Below are 7790 nucleotides of genomic sequence, written 5' to 3' on the forward strand. Positions count from 1 at the left end.
GTTCTTAGCCAGCCCACTGCCTACCTCTTGCTCCACAGGTCTGAGTCACATGTGTGATGTTTTTGTTAAGATCTCAGCAGCTGCTCCTTCTAGATCTGTGTTTCATGTATGTAATGTACTTAAAATGCACTAAATGACAGTTTATAATATCATTATCTACAGTTAAATATATTAGAACTTCAAAAATGTAAAGAAAGTGTAGCCATATGTGGAAATGGCCTATCCCATGCCCTTTCAACCTTCTCTCTCAAAGTTTCAACCGGACCAGACAGGCAACATATAAAAATCGGAGGCCTGCACAAATCACCCTGTTATTTTAGCCCACAGTTGTCATGAAAGGAGGCCAGTTATTTAGACAGTAAATAACAATCGAGGACTAATTTATTTTACTTTTCCCTTCGTTTTCTTTAGGTACCGGGTTCCAATGTGTTCTTTATTACACGGTTTGATAATTCAAGGATGGTTCAGTCAAGCCCCACTGCCCTGCTGCTGCCTCCCCAGCCCCCAATAACATGGGAGTTGATTTAAAACTTCACTCTGAACAGCCCTGGGGTCATTAGGAACAGTGTGGATGGAGTATGGATTAGGTTTAAAAGTAATAAAAAAGTAGACCTGTTGGTTAGGTGAAAAATTCGCTATCAGATTCCTGGGCACAGCGTCCTTTTCATGTGCAAACGGCACTAAATGAGGCATTTAATTCAACAAATCCAAAGTTCTGATCCGCCAGAAATCGAGGCTGGGTTAGTTCAATTTGTTACAAACGATCCCGGCATGATCAAAGTCCCAAGCGCTGAGTTCAGCATGCTGCTTAAATTAGTCTAACACCAAAGTCTTCGGCTGGGAGACAGTATTTGGAGTGTCTTACCAGAGGAGAAATTCTTTCTCACACATGGTTCTAATATCGTGGCATGCCAGCTTTCCTTTTTAATGGGCTGACAAGGAGGCGCAGCGCTAACTTTCTGACTCCAGAAAGTTCTTGTGCTGTCACCCGCAAACCAGCTAGGATAATTTTTCCTCGGCTTCCTTATTAAAGCCTGAATGAAGGGATTGTGCGGCTTTCTTAATGTCACTTGGTCTGTTTGCCATAAATTCAGGCGCTCACGATGAAAGCTGCACTTACGTTTCTCTGGGAAATGGAATCAAGGAGCACGCACCCTGGTTCACAATAAATAACTAAACGGGAGTTATTAAGGGAATTTCATATTGCCGCCTTATTACAGAGGCAGTTTAGATAATGGCTTCTGAAAAAACACATCTCCATCTTCCATGGCCAGAGTGTGGGGTTAGACAGACAGGGCCGTTCCCCGGTGCCGAGGTGGACAGGCAAAGCCAGCTGGGGTGAGAATGGAAGAGGTGGTATTTGAGAAAATAATATAATATTTACATTTTTGCATGTTGTTTGCCTTTTTAGCTCAGCAGGGAGACTCAAAGGCCTCTTGGCCAACGTGACACCCACCGCTGCAGGCTTCCTGCCTGCAATTGTTTGTTTTTTTGTAGGAGAGAGACTTGGGGTTGTTTAGACTATAAGCCTAATTTTAGAGGATTATAATTATGTTGCTTCTAAACCACATATTTTCCAGAATTTGCTGCCCCATGAAAATAACTCACATGTGTGTCCAGCCTGGCTGGCAGCCAGCTGGATGCCCAGGGCCTCAGTTCTCTGAACTGTTGTGGGGTACTTCCAGAGATGGGGACAGGAGTGCAGGGAAAGTCTTGACTGACAGAAGGCAGGAGAGTTGGGTTGGGGCTCCTCTCTGCCTGCTGTTAGGTTTGAGGTAGGTGACATGAGTTCTGGGCAGCATTTTACAGAGTGTATTTCCTATGGAATGCTGGCTCTAGAAAACATCCTGCAGGGCACTAAGAGGTAAAAAGGCTGGGCAGCTCTGCAGTTCCTTCTCTCTTTTCCAAGGGTTCATCTATGCTCTGTGAATCCTACCCACTCACAACCGGGGAGGTGGCTCTGTGATAAAGTGTGTGTCCTATAGGCATGAGGACCCAAATTTGGATTCCCAGTACCCCAGCAACCATGTAAAGGCTGGACATGGAGGTGGACATCTAACCCCAGCACTGGAGGGTAGAGGCAGGCAGGTCCTAGGGGCTCACTGGCTACCCAGCCAGTCTACCTGCATCCTAGGGAGCAGGTTTAGTGAGAGACTGCTCAAAAAATAATGTGGAAATCAATAGATGAAGACACTTGTCCACCTCTGGCATCCACACACATGTGCGGATACATACAAGAACATGTATGGATATCACACATGCACACACATACCAAAGATTAAATAGATAAAGGAGTCTTCAGGTCTCTGGTTTGTGGGCACACTTCTGTTATGGTAGAAATCAATAGTGTGAGTCCACAGGGCAGTTTCTTTTTCTTTTTCTTTTTTTGTTTGTTTGTTTTGTTTTTTGTTTTTTGTTTTTGTTTTTTTTGAGACACAGTTTCTCTGTGTAGCTTTGGAGCCTATCCTGGTACTCGCTCTGGAGACCAGGCTGGCCTCGAACTCACAGAGATCCGCCTGCCTCTGCCTCTCAAGTGCTGGGATTAAAGGCATGCGCCACCAACACCCGGCTCACAGGGCAGTTTCTAATGATGTATTTTCATGATGTCTTTATTCACTCAAGATGGACCAGGGATGCCTTTATCTGATGAAGCCTCAGCTCAGTTTCATCCACACCCTAGATGCTCCATGAGAATCAGAGAACACAATGAATTGCACAGCTTTCTAATTAACATTCAAACCAACAAGAGCAGGGGATCTTGTCAAAAATGCAGGGTTCGGTCCCCTTGGTCTGGAGTGGGGTCTGAGATCCTGGTAACTGTCTGCCCCCATGTGCTACTGGTTCTGCAATATGACTAGCAAGGACTTCCAAAGTTCATCTGTCTCAATCCAAAACCTAGCAGACACTGCTTACCTTTTCCTGGTGCGATGCCTAGCCACTTCCCCGAGCTGAACCTCATTTAGAAAATAGTCCCAGTATGTTTTAGAAACCCTATAATTGAAAATATATGGCCATTTCTCTGACACTGTTGTTGAGTCAGCTCTGAAAGTGGTGCTTGAGCAGTGACTGCTGCTTCTCAGAGTCCTCAAGACATCAAAAAGGAGCAATGGGAACCTGGCTGAACACTTTTGACATAGTCAGGACATCTAGGGGGTAGCCAAGTGTGTGTTTGTCATATTAGTGTTGTCTTTACATATTTTCTGAGTCTGGACATGAGAGTCCAGGTGACAGAACATCCCATGTGTTCTGAGTTAAGGTTCTGCAGTGCAAGGAGTCAGGGGCAAACATAGACCGAGCTGGCCCACAGACAAGAAAATCACATAAATATACAAAGAACTCTCATAAGTCAACAATGAGAAAGCATGGACAATGTAATTTTAAAATGGGTAAGATATTTTAACAGACACCACACCAAAAATATATATAGATGGCAGCAGAGCATATGGGAAGATAGTCAACACCAAATTTCAGTACCAAGCTGCAAGTCAAAGAACAGTGAGTTGTTACTACATGTTTATGTGAATGCAGAAAATCCAAAGCCTGGAGACACTGCTGGCTGGATGTGCAGCCTCTGGAGCCCTCATCCATTGTTGTTGGGAGCACAAAATGGAAAATCACTTTGGAAGGCGGCTCACAAAGCTAAGCATAGTCTTACTGTATGATCTAACAACTGAACCATAGTTACTTAACTGAATGGAAAACATGTAAATAAAAATCTTCACATTAATGTTTGCAGTGGTTTTAATCAACAACACAACCAAAGTGGAAGCAACCAATATCCTCCAATAGGTGAATCAGAACACAAATGGTGGTATATCCATAAAATGGGATATTATCAATCATTTTAAAGTAAATGAGCTATTGAGGCACAAAATGATCAATGAATCTTGATGCATTGTTAGATGGATGAAGCAGATCTGAGTTCATTTTATTTACATTCCATATAGAGATCTACAATAGTTGTACTTTTGGTTTGAATGAGTGAGTTTCTCATGTGTGTGGCAAGAAAGTGAAAGTACAAATAGTAAAAAGCAGAGAGAGAGAGAAGCAGAAGATAGTTAACAAAGCATCACTAGACTGCAACATCTAGCAGAAATGACAGGACTTGCCCAATGTGGAGAGAAAGCAAAAGCAACATCATCAAATGGGGCACTTCTAACATCCAGCAGAGTGACAGGGGAAGCCCTGCTGATGAAGCCACCATACTGAAGTGTCTGACTGAGAGATTTCCAGATAGAGGACACAGGTCGCTGGCTCCATATGCAGCTCCCCTCCGATCCTTCCCCCGGTTCTGTGTTGGGGGGGGGCACAGGAAGAGCATGCATCAGGCTTACCCATCTGCAACATGGGCTCACAGCACTTCCTACCCCATGGGCTAAATGATAGTCTTCTTCATCCTTGGTCTATCTGCCTTCCTGAGCATGCTCCCCATTTGAAGAGCTGCTCCCCTTTGCCAGTCCTACCCAGGGCTGGACATTGTTCTCGCTTCCACTGCTCCTGATGCTGTCTGCATCTAGCGAGGCCTAATGGATGAGGACAGGCCACCAGAGTATATGGGCCGATACAAGCTGTGCTCAGGGTGTCTGGGGAAATATAGGGGTGAGCTTTTGCTGCCGGCTTGGACAACAGGATTTTGGGTACGTGCTAGCAGGAGCTGCCTGGGGCAGGTGCACAGGCTATTTCTCAGGGCTGGTAATGGAGATTACTGCCTCCATGCCCTCCTGCGTGTCTCTGTGCCATTCAGAATTTGCTAACCTTGCTCTTACGCAGGCTCAAAGCCTCTCACCCTAGCTCTCTGTCCATCGTCCTTGTCCTTCCAGAGAAGCTGCTGCCCTAGAGCCATCTCTGTGGGATTCTGAGAACTGAACTGGGAATAGTCCAGGAGTGCCACATGAGAAGCAGGGCCAACAGAATCTGGAGTACAGCATTGTAGCAGAAAGAAGAGAGAGCCTGTCTCAAAAGAAGGTGGGAGGAGGGAGTAACTCCTGAAAGTTGTGCCTTGACTTCCACACCCAGGCTGTGGCACGTGTGTGCTCACACTCATATTCTCTCCCCATCTCTGGCTGTCTCTTTGTGTCTGTGTGTCTGTCTCTCTCACACATACACACACACACACACACACACACACACACACACACACACACACACACATGCACGCATGCACACATACACACACACGGGGAGAAAGAAAGAGAGGGGGAGAGAGAGAGAGGAAGGAAGGAAGGAAGGAAGGAAGGAAGGAAGGAAGGAAGGAAGATTTAAACTTAATGAATATTTTGAATGATTAGTGAACCTAAATATACTGCTGTGTCCCAGGAGGCCACACAGATATCACTTTGTGGGGCACACCCATGGAAGCTAAATTCAGAGACCAGAAGCCTCTGCAGGGGAGGGGCTTGTCTACTTTAACTTATGTGAGTATGGAGAATAGAAATGTATGTTTCTGTGACACCCATAATGAAATGGTAATGATGAAGGTGGCAAAATTGAGCAAACCCTTCCCTCTTCAATCTAATAGTGAGAGAAGGTTTCAAAATAACAGGCTCCTCTCAATCTTCTCTTAGAAGAGCCTCCCCCTGCTCAGGTAGAATTCATCTCCTTCAAAAGGCCATTAGGATGGGGTCTAAGTATTTTTGTTCCCTGCACTCATGTTGTGAGAGATACATGTCATTTCCAGAAGTATGGAACTAATTGAGGAATATGTCCAACTCTTGTAGAGGTGAACAGGGCAGATAAATAAAAACCCCAGTGCACATAAATCTTTGCTTCAAACATCAAAGAAGCAGGAGCCTGCTAAGTGTATTTGTATAATGCAGTAACTTATGCAAAAAGCAGCTTTGATAAATGTCTTCTAATTTATTGTCATGTATCTCAAATCAAAGTCAAGCGTTTATGGCCTGAGCATGAAGGAAGCCAGACCTCTGAGAGCCAAAGGGGTTTGAAGTGGGCAGAGCTGGGCTGAGCAAAGGTTAACTGGGATCTGGTTTGAATGTTAAGAACTTTCTACAAAAAAATGGTGAAAGCCAGAGGGGCCTAGCTTGGCTCCAGGGAACAAAGTGGGCCTAGGTTCCCAGAATAGGCAAGACCCATGCAGTGACATGGTCTTAGAGACCCAGAACAAACGGATGACACATACTCTTTCCCAGATCATGTCAAACAACCACCATAAGGAAATAGTCACCATTAGTACCCCCTAACTCTAGACCAGTAGTTCTCAACCTTTCTAATGCTGTGACCCTTTAAGACAGTTCCTCATGTTGTGGTGACCCCAACCATACAATTATTTTTGTTGCTACTGTAATTTTGCTACTGTTATGAATTGTAATGTAAGCATCTATGTTTTCTAATGGTCTTAGGTGACCCCAGTAAAAGGATCATTCAACCCTAAGAGGTTGCAACCCACATGAGAACCACTGCTCTAGATAAAGCATTGAGCTTGGCATCTTACCTTTTTCTTATAGCTTCTCAACACAAACTGATGAAGAGATGTTCTTCCTGTCTTCATTTTATGGGAAACTGAGGTAGAGCATGGGCAATAGAATTTGAAGAGCTAGGATGTGGGACTCATGTGCTGACACGCATGGAGGTAGGCGTGCTTTCCTGGTCTGGGGTATGTGCAAGTAGGAAAACTGTCTGTCATTGGTGGGGAGATCTGTCCTTGACTCTCTATATTGAGTTCCAGCTAAGTAACTCTGATCCTTAAAAGCTCTCAGCCCCCAAAGCCCATCTATGGAATAGACTGGATGGCAGTGTATGCCCATAGCATTGTCACATCTGCTAAGCCCATGGCCAATGTTTCATCCTTGGTCGTTGCCACAACAGAATTCTCTGTATGTATATATGTGTGTTCATATGTGTGTAGGGTAGGGAACAGAAGACCACCTCATGTGTTGTTCCACAGGCACAGGCCACCTATATCTATCTATCTATCTATCTATCTATCTATCTATCTATCTATCTATTGTGCTCTCTCATTGGCCTGAAACTGGATAGGCTTACTGACCAACTAGCCCCAGGGCTGTTGTACATTTATCTCTGCTTCCCCAGAGCTGGGATTACAAGTATGAGCCACCATGCTCAGTTGTTTTCTTTCTTTCTTTCTTTCTTTCTTTCTTTCTTTCTTTCTTTTCAGATTCTGGAGAGGAATTCAGGACTTGGTGCTTGCAAGGCAAGCATTCTACCAACAACCATCCTTAACCCTAGCATTCTCACTGGTAACAATTTGTCAGTCTGGACCCAAAATATGAAAGAGTGTAGAGTTCCTGTTATGGCTATTCTTGGTTGTCAACTTGACTACATCCAGAATTAACTAAAACCCAAATGGCTGGGCATACCTGTGAAGGATATTTTTCTTAATTAAGTCATTTGAAGTAGGAACACTGGATTTTAAACCAGATCTTTTGAGGTGGGAAGATCCACCTTTCTGCTGGCAGCCTATAGAAAGGACAGGGAGGAAGGAAGCTCTCTTTCTTTGCCTGCTTGCTCTCACCCTACTAGCAAGTCCATTCCTTCACTGTCATGAGAGCCTACTTATTTGGGATTCTAGCATACAATGAGGATCAGCTGAGACACCCAGGCTCATTGACTGAACAACTACTGGATTTTTGGACCTTTCATTGGTAGATAGCCATTGTTGGACTGGCTGAACCACAGCTTGTAAGCCATTCTAATAACTCCCATATATATGTACACACACACACACACACACACACACACACCACACACACACAACACACATATATATATATATATATATATATATATATATATATATCTATAAGTTTTCTTCC

This window comes from Cricetulus griseus, chromosome 3, assembly GCF_003668045.3.
Source record: "Cricetulus griseus strain 17A/GY chromosome 3, alternate assembly CriGri-PICRH-1.0, whole genome shotgun sequence".
Classification (NCBI taxonomy): Eukaryota; Metazoa; Chordata; class Mammalia; order Rodentia; family Cricetidae; genus Cricetulus; species Cricetulus griseus.